The following is a 13,256-nucleotide window of genomic DNA, read 5'->3' as shown; positions in this document are numbered from 1 at the left end:
CTTGGCGTAAGTGTGTGTCTTTGTTACTTGGTGTCCGTGTGTGGCTGTGTTACTGGGTATCAGTGTATGTCTTTGTGACTTGCTGTCATTGTATGTCTTTGTTACTTGGTGTAAGTGTGTGTCTGTGTTACTGGGTATCATTGTGTGTCTTTGTTACTTGGTGTAAGTGTATGCCTTTGTTACTTGGTGTCATTGTATGTCTTTGTTACTTGGTGTCAGTGTGTGTCTTTGTTACTTGGTATCAGTGTGTGTCTGTGACACTAGGTGTCAGTATTTACTTTAGTTTGGAGATACAGCACTGAAACAGGCCCTTCGGCCTACCGAGTCTGTGCCGAACATCAACCACCCATTTATACTAATCCTACACGAATCCCATATTCCAATATCATCCTCACCGGTCCCTATATATTTCCCTACCACCTACCTATACTCGGGGCAATTTATAATGGCCAATTTACCTATCAACCTGCAAGTCTTTGGCATGTGGGAGGAAACCGGAGCACCCGGAGGAAAACCGCGCAGACACAGGGAGAACTTGCAAACTCAGCACACGCAGTACCCAGAATCGAGCCCGGGTCCCTGGAGCTGTGAGGCTGCTAACCACTTTGCCAATGTGCCGCCCGGTGTGTGTCTGTGTTACTGGGTATCACTGTATGTCTTTGTTACTTGCTGTAATTGTGTGTCTGTGTTCCAGGGTAACAGTGTATGTCTTTGTTGCTTGGTGTCAGTTTATGTCAAAATACTTGGTGTAAGTGTATGTCTTTGTTACTTGGTGTAATTGTCTGTCTTTGTTACTTGGTGTCAGTGTATGTCTGTGTTACTTGGTGTAAGTGTGTGTCTTTGTTACTTGGTGTAAGTGTATGCCTTTGTTACTTGATGTCAGTGTATGTCGTTGTTACTGGGTGTCAGTATATGTCTTTGTTACTTGGTGACAGTGTGTGTCTGTGTGTCAGTGCATGTCTTTGTTACTGTGTATCAGTGTTTCTCTATGTTAGTGTGCGTCAGTGTGTGTTTGCTTGTGTTGCTGGGTGTCAGTATTTAGTTTAGTGATGCAGCACTGAAACAGGCCCTTCGGCCAATCGGGTCTGTGCCGACGATCAACCACCCATTTATACTAATCCTACACTAATCCCGTATTCCTATCACATCCCCACCTGTCCCTATCTATTTCCCTACCACCTACCTATACTAGGGTCAATTTATAATGGCCAATTAACCTATCAACCTGCAAGTCTTTGACATGTGGGAGGAAACCGGAGCACCCGGAGGAAATTCACGCAGACACAGGGAGACCTTGCAAACTCCGCACAGGCAGTACCCAGAATCGAGCCCGGGTCCCTGGAGCTGTGAGGCTGCTAACCACTGTGCCAATGTGCAGCCCGGTGTGTGTCTGTGTTACTGGGTATCAGTGTATGTCTTTGTTACTTGGTGTAAGTGTGTGTCTGTGTTACTGGGTAGCAGTGTATGTCTTTGTTACTTGGCGTCAGTGTATGTCTGTGTTACTTGGTGTAAGTGTATGTCTTTGTTACTTGGTGTCAGTGTATGTCTTTGTTACTTGGTGTCAGTGTATGTCTTTGTGACGTGGTGTCATTGTCTGTCTTTGTTACTGGGTGTCAGTGTCTGTCTTCGTTACTTGGTGTCAGTGTTTGTCTTTGTTACTGGGTGTCAATGTCTGTCTTTGTGACTTGGTGTCAGTGTATGTCTTTGTTACTTGGTGTCAGTGTATGTCTGTGTTACGGGGTATCAGTGTATATCTTTGTTACTTGGTGTAAGTGTGTGTCTGTGTTACTGGGTATCATTGCATGTCTTTCCTACATGGTGACAGTGCATGTCTGTGTTACTTGGTGTCAGTGTGTGTCTTTGTTACTTGGTGTAATTGTATGTCTTTGTTACTTGGTGTCAGTGTATGTCTGTGTTACTTGGTGTAAGTGTATGTCTGTGTTACTTGGTGTCAGTGTATGTCTTTGTTACTTGGTGTAAGTGTGTGTCTGTGTTACTTGGTGTAAGTGTGTGTCTGTGTTACTTGGTATCAGTGTATGTCTTTGTTACATGGTGTAAGTGTGTGTCTGTGTTACTGGGTAACAGTGTATGTCTTTGTTAATTGGTGTCAGTGTATGTCTGTGTTACTTGGTGTAAGTGTGTATCTGTGTTACTTGGTATCAGTGTATGTCTTTGTTACTTGGTGTCAGTGTAAGTCTGTGTTACTTGGTGTAAGTGTGTGTCTTTGTTAATTGGTGTCAGTGTATGTCTTTGTTATTGGTGTAAATGTGTGTCTGTGTTACTGGGTCTCAGTGTATGTCTTTGTTAACTGGTGTAAGTGTGTGTCTGTGTTACTCGTTATCAGTGTCTGTCTTTGTTACTTGGTGTAAGTGTGTGTCTGTGTTACTGTGTATCAGTGTCTGTCTTTGTTACTGGGTGTCAGTGTGTGTCTTTGTTACTTGGTGTCAGTGTATGTCTTTGTGACGTGGTGTCATTGTCTGTCTTTGTTACTGGGTGTCAGTGTCTGTCTTCGTTACTTGGTGTCAGTGTTTGTCTTTGTTACTGGGTGTCAATGTCTGTCTTTGTGACTTGGTGTCAGTGTATGCCTTTGTTACTTGGTGTCAGTGTATGTCTGTGTTCCGGGGTATCAGTGTATATCTTTGTTACTTGGTGTAAGTGTGTGTCTGTGTTACTGGGTATCATTGCATGTCTTTCCTACATGGTGACAGTGCATGTCTGTGTTACTTGGTGTAAGTGTGTGTCTGTGTTACTTGGTATCAGTGTATGTCTTTGTTACATGGTGTAAGTGTGTGTCTGTGTTACTGGGTAACAGTGTATGTCTTTGTTACTTGCTGTCAGTGAATGTCTGTGTGACTTGGTGTAAGTGTGTATCTGTGTTACTTGGTATCAGTGTATGTCATTGTTACTTGGTGTCAGTGTATGTCTGTGTTACTTGGTGTAAGTGTGTGTCTTTGTTAATTGGTGTCAGTGTATGTCTTTGTTACTTGGTGTAAATGTGTGTCTGTGTTACTGGGTCTCAGTGTATGTCTTTGTTAACTGGTGTAAGTGTGTGCCTGTGTAACTCGTTATCAGTGTCTGTCTTTGTAACTTGGTGTAAGTGTGTGTCTGTGTTACTGTGTATCAGTGTCTGTCTTTGTTACTGGGTGTCAGTTTGTGTCTTTGTGACTTGGTATCAGTGCATGTCTTTGTGACATGGTGTCAGTGTATGTCTTTGTTTCTGGGTGTCAGTGTGTGTCTGTGTTACTTGGTGTCAGTGTATGTCTTTGTTACAGTGTATCAGTGGTTCTCTGTGTTACTGGGTGTCAGTGTGTGTTTGTTTGTGATACTGGGTGTCAGTGTGTGTCTATGACACTTGGTGTCAGTATTTACTTTAGTTTGGAGATACAGCACTTAAACAGGCCCTTCGGCCCACCGAGTCTGTGCCGACGATCAACCACACATTTATACTAATCCTACACTAATCCAGTATTCCTATCACATCCCCACCTGTCCCTATATATTTCCCTACCACCTACCTATACTAGGGTCAATTTATAATGGCCAATTAACCTATCAATCTGCAAGTCTTTGGCATGTGGGAGGAAACCGGAGCACCCGGAGGAAACTCACGCAGACACAGGGAGAACTTGCAAACTCCGCACAGGCAGTACCCAGAATCGAGCCCGGGTCCCTGGAGCTGTGAGGCTGCTAACCACTGTGCCAATGTGCCGCCCGGTGTGTGTCTGTGTTACTGGGTATCAGTGTATGTCTTTGTTACTTGGTGTAAGTGTGTGTCTGTGTTACTGGGTAACAGTGTATGTCTTTGTTACTTGGTGTCAGTGTATGTCTGTGTTACTTGGTGTAAGTGTATGTCTTTGTTACATGGTGTCAGTGTATGTCTTTGTGAAGTGGTTTCATTGTCTGTCTTTGTTACAGGGTGTCTGTGTCTGTCTTCGTTACTTGGTGTCAGTGTTTGTCTTTGTTATTGGGTGTCAGTGTCTGTCTTTGTGACTTGGTGACAGTGTATGTCTTTGTTACTTGGTGTCAGTGTATGTCTTTGTTACTTTGTGTCAGTGTATGTCTGTGTTACGGGGTATCAGTGTATATCTTTGTTACTTGGTGTAAGTGTGTGTCTGTGTTACTGTTTATCAGTGCATGTCTTTGCTACATGGTGACAATGTATGTCTGTGTTACTTGGTGTAAGTGTGTGTCTTTGTTACTTGGTGTAATTGTATGTCTTTGTTACTTGGTGTCAGTGTATGTCTGTGTTACTTGGTGTAAGTGTATGTCTATGTTACTTGGTGTCAGTGTATGTCTTTGTTACTTGGTGTTAGTGTGTGTCTGTGTTACTTGGTGTAAGTGTGTGACTGTGTTACTTGGTATCAGTTTATGTCTTTGTTACTTGGTGTAAGTGTGTGTCTGTGTTACTGGGTAACAGTGTATATCTTTGTTACTTGGTGACAGTGTATGTCTGTGTTACTTGGTATCAGTGCATATCTTTGTTACTTGGTGTCAGTGTTTGTCTTTGTTACTGGGTGTCAGTGTCTGTCTTTGTGACTTGGTGACAGTGTATGTCTTTGTTACTTGGTGTCAGTGTATGTCTTTGTTACTTGGTGTCAGTGTATGTCTGTGTTACGGGGTATCAGTGTATATCTTTGTTACTTGGTGTAAGTGTGTGTCTGTGTTACTGGTTATCAGTGCATGTCTTTGCTACATGGTGACAATGTATTTCTGTGTTACTTGGTGTAAGTGTGTGTCTTTGTTACTTGGTGTAATTGTATTTCTTTGTTACTTGGTGTCAGTGTATGTCTGTGTTACTTGGTGTAAATGTATGTCTATGTTACTTGGTGTCAGTGTATGTCTTTGTTACTTGGTGTTAGTGTGTGTGTGTGTTACTTGGTGTAAGTGTGTGTCTGTGTTACTTGGTATCAGTGTATGTCTTTGTTACTTGGTGTAAGTGTGTGTCTGTGTTACTGGGTAACAGTGTATATCTTTGTTACTTGGTGTCAGTGTATGTCTGTGTTACTTGGTGTAAGTATGTGTCTGTGATACTTGGTATCAGTGTATATCTTTGTTACTTGGTGTAACTGTGTGTCTGTCTTACTGGGTAACAGTGTATGTCTTTGTTACTTGGTGTCAGTGTATGTCTGTGTTACTTGGTGTAAGTGTACGTCTTTGTTACTTGGTGTCAGTGTATGTCTTTGTGACGTGGTGTCATTGTCTGTCTTTGTTACAGTGTGTCAGACTCTTTCTTCGTTACTTGGTGTCAGTGTTTGTCTTTGTTACTGGGTTTCAGTGTCTGTCTTTGTGACTTGGTGTAAGTGTGTGTCTGTGTTACTTGGTGTAAGTGTGTGTCTGTGTTACTTGGCATCAGTGTATGTCTTTGTTATTTGGTGTCAGTGTGTGTCTGTGTTACTGGGTAACAGTGTATATCTTTGTCACTTGGTGTCAGTGTATGTCTGTGTTACTTGGTGTAAGTGTGTGTCTGTGTTACTTGGTATCAGTGTATATCTTTGTTACTTGGTGTAAGTGTGTGTCTGTGTTACTGGGTAACAGTGTATGTCTTTGTTACTTGGTGTAAGTGTGTGTCTTTGTTAATTGGTGTCAGTGTATGTCTTTGTTACTTGGTGTAAAATGTGTGTCTGTGTTACTGGGTCTCAGTGTATGTCTTTGTTAACTGGTGTAAGTGTGTGTCTGTGTTACTTGGTGTCAGTGTATGTCTTTGTGAAGTGGTGTCATTGTCTGTCTTTGTTACAGGGTGTCAGTGTGTGTCTGTGTTACTTGGTTTCAGTGTATGTCTTTGTTACTGTGTATCAGTGGTTCTCTGTGTTACTGGGTGTCAGTGTGTGTTTGTTTGTGATACTGGGTGTCAGTGTGTGTCTATGACACTAGGTGTCAGTATTTACTTTAGTTTGGAGATACAGCACTTAAACAGGCCCTTCGGCCCACCGAGTCTGTGCGGACCATCATCACCCATTTATACTAATCCTACACTAATCCCGTATTCCAATCACATCCCCAACTGTCCCTATATATTTCCCTACCACCTACCAATACTAAGGGCAATTTATGATGGCCAATTAAACTATCAACCTGCAAGTCGTTGGCATGTTGGAGGAAACCGGAGCACCCGGAGGAAACTCACGCAGACACAGGGAGAACCTTCAAACTCCGCACAGGCAGTACCCAGAATCGAACTCGGGTCCCTGGAGCTGTGAGGATGCGGTGATAACCACAGCGCCAATGTGCCCCCCCGCCCCCCCGCAGTGTGTGCCTGTGTTACTGGGTATCAGCATATGTCTTTGTTGCTTGGTGTCAGTGTATGTCTGTGTTACTTTATGTAAGTGTATGTCTTTGTTACTTGGTGTCAGTCTATGTCTGTGTTACTTGGTGTAAGTGTGTCTGTGTTACTTGGTGTCAGTGTATGTCCTTGTTACTTGGTGTCAGTGTATGTCTGTGTCACTTGGTGTAAGTGTGTGTCTTTGTTACTTGGTGTAAGTGTGTGTCTGTGTTACTTGGTGTAAGTGTGTGTCTTTGTTACTTGGTGTCAGTGTATGTCTTTGTTACTTGGTGTAAGTATGTGTTTGTGTTACTTGGTGTATGTGTGTGTCTGTGTTACTTGGTGTCATTGTATGTCTTTGTTACTTTGTGTCAGTGTATGTCTGTGTCACTTGGTGTCAGTGTGTTTGTTTGTGTTACTGGGTGTCAGTGTGTGTCTGTGTTACTTGGTGTAACTGTGTGTCTTTGTTACTTGGTGTCCGTGTGTGTCTGTGTTACTGGGTGTCAGTGTATGTCTTTGTTACTGGGTGTCAGTGTATGTCTTTGTTACTTGGTGTAAATGTGTGTCTGAGGTACTGGGTATCAGTGTATGTCTTTGTTACTTGGTGTAAGTGTGTATCTGTGTTACTGGGTATCAGTGTATGTCTTTGTTACTTGGTGTCAGTGTATGTCTGTGTTACTTGGTGTCAGTGTCTGTCTGTGTTTCTGGGTATCAGTGTGTGTCTTTGTGACTTGGTGTCAGTGTATGTCGTTGTTACTTGGAGTAAGTGTGTGTCTGTGTTACTGGGTATCAGTGTATGTCTTTGTTACTTAGTGTCAGTGCATGTCAAAATACTTGGTGTAAGTGTATGTCTTTGTTACTTGTTGTAATTGTCTGTCTTTGTTACTTGGTTTCAGTGTATGTCTGCGTTACTTGGTGTAAGTGTGTGTCTTTGTTACTTGGTGTCAGTGTATGTCTGTGTTACTTGGTGTAAGTGTGTGCCTGTTCTATTGGGTATCAGTGTATGTCTTTGTTACTTGGTGTCAATGTATGTCTGTGTTACGTGGTGTACGTGTGTGTCTGTGTTACTGGGTGTCAGTGTGTGTCTGCGTTACTTGGTGTAAGTGTGTGTCTTTGTTACTTGGTGTCCGTGTATGTCTGTGTTACTGCTTGTCAGTGTATGACTTTGTTACTGGGTGTCAGTGTATGTCTTTGTTACTTGGTGTAAGCGTGTGTCTGTGTTACTGGGTATCAGTGTATGCCTTTGTTACTTGGTGTCAGTGTATGTCTGTGTTACTTGCTGTCAGTCTATGTCTGTGTTAATTGGTGTAAGTGTGTGTCTTTGTTACTTGGTGTCAGTGAATGTCTTTGTTACTTGGTGTAAGTGTGTGTTTGTGTTACTTGGTGTAAGTGTGTGTCTGTGCTACTTGGTGTCAGTGTAGGTCTTTCTTACTTGGTGTCAGTGTATGTCTGTGTCACTTGGCGTCAGTGTGTTTGTGTGTGACTGGGTCTCAGTGTATGTCTTTGTTACTTGGTGTCAGTGTATGTCTTTGTTACTTGGTGTCTGTGTATGTCTGTGATACTAGGTGTAAGTGTGTGTCTGTGTGGCTGGGTATCAGTGTATGTCTTTGTTACTTGGTGTCCGCGTGTGTCTGTGTTACTGGGTGTCAGTGTATGTCTTTGTTACTGGGTGTCAGTGTATGTCTTTGTTACTTGGTGTAAGTGTGTGTCTTTGTTACTGGGTATCAGTGTCTGTCTTTGTTACTTGGTGTCAGTGTGTGTCTGTGTTACTTGGTGTAAGTGTGTCTGTGTTACTTGGCATCAGTGTATGTCTTTGTTATTTGGTGTCAGTGTGTGTCTGTGTTACTGGGTAACAGTGTATATCTTTGTCACTTGGTGTCAGTGTATGTCTGTGTTACTTGGTGTAAGTGTGTGTCTGTGTTACTTGGTATCAGTGTATATCTTTGTTACTTGGTGTAAGTGTGTGTCTGTGTTACTGGGTAACAGTGTATGTCTTTGTTACTTGGTGTAAGTGTGTGTCTTTGTTAATTGGTGTCAGTGTATGTCTTTGTTACTTGGTGTAAAATGTGTGTCTGTGTTACTGGGTCTCAGTGTATGTCTTTGTTAACTGGTGTAAGTGTGTGTCTGTGTTACTTGGTGTCAGTGTATGTCTTTGTGAAGTGGTGTCATTGTCTGTCTTTGTTACAGGGTGTCAGTGTGTGTCTGTGTTACTTGGTTTCAGTGTATGTCTTTGTTACTGTGTATCAGTGGTTCTCTGTGTTACTGGGTGTCAGTGTGTGTTTGTTTGTGATACTGGGTGTCAGTGTGTGTCTATGACACTAGGTGTCAGTATTTACTTTAGTTTGGAGATACAGCACTTAAACAGGCCCTTCGGCCCACCGAGTCTGTGCGGACCATCATCACCCATTTATACTAATCCTACACTAATCCCGTATTCCAATCACATCCCCAACTGTCCCTATATATTTCCCTACCACCTACCAATACTAAGGGCAATTTATGATGGCCAATTAAACTATCAACCTGCAAGTCGTTGGCATGTTGGAGGAAACCGGAGCTCCCGGAGGAAACTCACGCAGACACAGGGAGAACCTTCAAACTCCGCACAGGCAGTACCCAGAATCGAACTCGGGTCCCTGGAGCTGTGAGGATGCGGTGATAACCACAGCGCCAATGTGCCCCCCCGCCCCCCCGCAGTGTGTGCCTGTGTTACTGGGTATCAGCATATGTCTTTGTTGCTTGGTGTCAGTGTATGTCTGTGTTACTTTATGTAAGTGTATGTCTTTGTTACTTGGTGTCAGTCTATGTCTGTGTTACTTGGTGTAAGTGTGTCTGTGTTACTTGGTGTCAGTGTATGTCCTTGTTACTTGGTGTCAGTGTATGTCTGTGTCACTTGGTGTAAGTGTGTGTCTTTGTTACTTGGTGTAAGTGTGTGTCTGTGTTACTTGGTGTAAGTGTGTGTCTTTGTTACTTGGTGTAAGTATGTGTTTGTGTTACTTGGTGTATGTGTGTGTCTGTGTTACTTGGTGTCATTGTATGTCTTTGTTACTTTGTGTCAGTGTATGTCTGTGTCACTTGGTGTCAGTGTGTTTGTTTGTGTTACTGGGTGTCAGTGTGTGTCTGTGTTACTTGGTGTAACTGTGTGTCTTTGTTACTTGGTGTCCGTGTGTGTCTGTGTTACTGGGTGTCAGTGTATGTCTTTGTTACTGGGTGTCAGTGTATGTCTTTGTTACTTGGTGTAAATGTGTGTCTGAGGTACTGGGTATCAGTGTATGTCTTTGTTACTTGGTGTAAGTGTGTATCTGTGTTACTGGGTATCAGTGTATGTCTTTGTTACTTGGTGTCAGTGTATGTCTGTGTTACTTGGTGTCAGTGTCTGTCTGTGTTTCTGGGTATCAGTGTGTGTCTTTGTGACTTGGTGTCAGTGTATGTCGTTGTTACTTGGAGTAAGTGTGTGTCTGTGTTACTGGGTATCAGTGTATGTCTTTGTTACTTAGTGTCAGTGCATGTCAAAATACTTGGTGTAAGTGTATGTCTTTGTTACTTGTTGTAATTGTCTGTCTTTGTTACTTGGTTTCAGTGTATGTCTGCGTTACTTGGTGTAAGTGTGTGTCTTTGTTACTTGGTGTCAGTGTATGTCTGTGTTACTTGGTGTAAGTGTGTGCCTGTTCTATTGGGTATCAGTGTATGTCTTTGTTACTTGGTGTCAATGTATGTCTGTGTTACGTGGTGTACGTGTGTGTCTGTGTTACTGGGTGTCAGTGTGTGTCTGCGTTACTTGGTGTAAGTGTGTGTCTTTGTTACTTGGTGTCCGTGTATGTCTGTGTTACTGCTTGTCAGTGTATGACTTTGTTACTGGGTGTCAGTGTATGTCTTTGTTACTTGGTGTAAGCGTGTGTCTGTGTTACTGGGTATCAGTGTATGCCTTTGTTACTTGGTGTCAGTGTATGTCTGTGTTACTTGCTGTCAGTCTATGTCTGTGTTAATTGGTGTAAGTGTGTGTCTTTGTTACTTGGTGTCAGTGAATGTCTTTGTTACTTGGTGTAAGTGTGTGTTTGTGTTACTTGGTGTAAGTGTGTGTCTGTGCTACTTGGTGTCAGTGTAGGTCTTTCTTACTTGGTGTCAGTGTATGTCTGTGTCACTTGGCGTCAGTGTGTTTGTGTGTGACTGGGTCTCAATGTATGTCTTTGTTACTTGGTGTCAGTGTATGTCTTTGTTACTTGGTGTCTGTGTATGTCTGTGATACTAGGTGTAAGTGTGTGTCTGTGTGGCTGGGTATCAGTGTATGTCTTTGTTACTTGGTGTCCGCGTGTGTCTGTGTTACTGGGTGTCAGTGTATGTCTTTGTTACTGGGTGTCAGTGTATGTCTTTGTTACTTGGTGTAAGTGTGTGTCTGTGTTACTGGGTATCAGTGTCTGTCTTTGTTACTTGGTGTCAGTGTGTGTCTGTGTTACTGGGTATCAGTGTATGTCTTTGTTACTTGGTGTCAGTGCATGTCTTTGTTACTTGGTGTACGTGTGTGTTTGTGTTACTTGGTGTAAGTGTCTGTATGTGTTACTTGGTGTCAGTGTTTTTCTTTGTTACTTGGTGTCAGTGTATGTCTGCGTCACTTGGTGTCAGTGTGATTGTTTGTGTTACTGGGTGTCAGTGTGTGTCTGTGTTACTTGGTGTAAGTGTGTGTCTTTGTTACTTGGTGTCCGTGTGTGCTGTTTTACTGGGAGTCAGTGTATGTCTTTGTTACTGGGTGTCAGTGTATGTCTTTGTTACTTGGTGTAAGTGTGTGTCTGTGTTACTGGGTATCAGTGTCTGTCTTTGTTACTTGGTGTAAGTGTGTGTCTGTGTTACTGGGTATCAGTGTATGTCTTTGTTTGTTGGTTTCAGTGTATGTGTTTGTTACTGGGTGTCAGTGTGTGTTCTTGTGACTTGGTGTCAGTGTATGTCTTTGTTACTTGGTGTAAGTGTGTGTCTGTGTTACTGGGTATCAGTGTATGCCTTTGTTACTTGGTGTCAGTGTATTTCAAAATACTTGGTGTAAGTGTATGTCTTTGTTACTTGGTGTAATTGTCTGTCTTTGTTACTTGGTTTCAGTGTACGTCTGGGTAACTTGGTGTAAGTGTGTGTCTTTGTTACTTGGTGTAAGTGTATGTCTTTGTTACTTGGTGTCAGTGTATGTCTGTCTTACTTGCTGTACCTGTGTGCCTGTGTTACTGGGTATCAGTGCATGTCTTTGTTACTTGGTTTCAGTGTATGTCTGTGTTAGTTGGTGTAAGTGTATGTCTGTTACTGGGTTTCAGTGTGTATCTGTGTTAATTGGTGTAAGTGTGTGTCTTTGTTACTTGGTGTCCGTGTGTGTCTGTGTTACTGGGTGTCAGTGTATGTCTTTGTTACTTGGTGTCAGTGTGTGTCTGTGACACTAGGTGTCAGTATTTAGTTTAGTTTCGAGATACAGCACTTAAACAGGCCCTTCGGCCCAACGAGACTGTGCCGACCATCAACCACCCATTTATGCTAATCCTACACTAATCCCGTATTCCTATCACATCCCCACCTGTCCCTATATATTTCCCTACCACCTACCAAGGCTAGGGGCAATTTATGATGGCCAATTAAAGTATCAACCTGCAAGTCTTTGGCATGTGGGATGAAACCGGAGCACCCGGATTAAACCCACGCAGACACAGGGAGAACTTGCAAACTCCGCACAGGCAGTACCCAGAATCGAACCCGGGTCCCTGGAGCTGTGAGGCTGCGGTGCTAACCACTGCGCCAATGCCCCCCCCCCCCCCCCCCCCCACCCCACCCCACCCCTCAGTCTGAGCCTGTGTTACTGGGTATCAGTGTATGTCTTTGTTACTTGGTTTCAGTGCATGTCTGTGTTACTTGGTGTAAGTGTATGTCTTTGTTACTTGGTGTCAGTCCATGTCTGTGTTACTTGGTGTAAGTGTGTGTCTTTGTTACTTGGTGTCAGTGAATGTCTTTGTTACTTGGTGTAAGTGTGTGTTTGTGTTACTTGGTGTAAGTGTGTGTCTGTGTTACTTGGAGTCAGTGTAGGTCTTTGTTACTTGGTGTCAGTGTATGTCTGTGTCACTTGGTGTCAGTGTGTTTGTTTGTGTGACTGGGTGTCAGTGTATGTCTTTGTTACTTGGTGTCAGTGTATGTCTTTGTTACTTGGTGTCTGTGTATGTCTGTGATACTAGGTGTAAGTGTGTGTCTGTGCGGCTGGGTATCAGTGTATGTCTTTGTTACTTGGTGTCCGCGTGTGTCTGTGTTACTGGGTGTCAGGGTATGTCTTTGTTCCTGCGTGTCAGTGTATGTCTTTGTTACTTGGTGTAAGTGTGTGTCTGTGTTACTGGGTATCAGTGTCTGTCTTTGTTACTTGGTGTAAGTGTGTGTCTGTGTTACTGGGTATCAGTGTATGTCTTTGTTACTTGGTGTCAGTGTATGTCTGTGTTACTTGGTGTAAGTGTGTGTCTGTGTTTCTGGGTATCAGTGTATGTCTTTGTGACTTAGTTTCAGTGTATGTCTTTGTTACTGGGTGTCAGTGTGTGTCTTTGTGACTTGGTGTCAGTGTATGTCTTTGTAACTTGGTGTAAGTGTGTGTCTGTGTTACTGTGTATCAGTGTATGTCTTTGTTACTTGGTGTCAGTGTATGTCAAAATACTTGGTGTAAGTGTATGTCTTTGTTACTTGGTGTAATTGCCTGTCTTTGTTACTTGGTGTAAGTGTGTGTTTGTGTTACTTGGTGTAAGTGTGTGTCTGTGTTACTTGGAGTCAGTGTAGGTCTTTGTTACTTGGTGTCAGTGTATGTCTGTGTCACTTGGTGTCAGTGTGTTTGTTTGTGTGACTGGGTGTCAGTGTATGTCTTTGTTACTTGGTGTCAGTGTATGTCTTTGTTACTTGGTGTCTGTGTATGTCTGTGATACTAGGTGTAAGTGTGTGTCTGTGCGGCTGGGTATCAGTGTATGTCTTTGTTACTTGGTGTCCGCGTGTGTCTGTG

Source organism: Heterodontus francisci, chromosome 28, assembly GCF_036365525.1.
Source record: "Heterodontus francisci isolate sHetFra1 chromosome 28, sHetFra1.hap1, whole genome shotgun sequence".
Lineage (NCBI taxonomy): Eukaryota > Metazoa > Chordata > Chondrichthyes > Heterodontiformes > Heterodontidae > Heterodontus > Heterodontus francisci.
Note: the sequence above shows the minus strand (reverse complement) of the source record.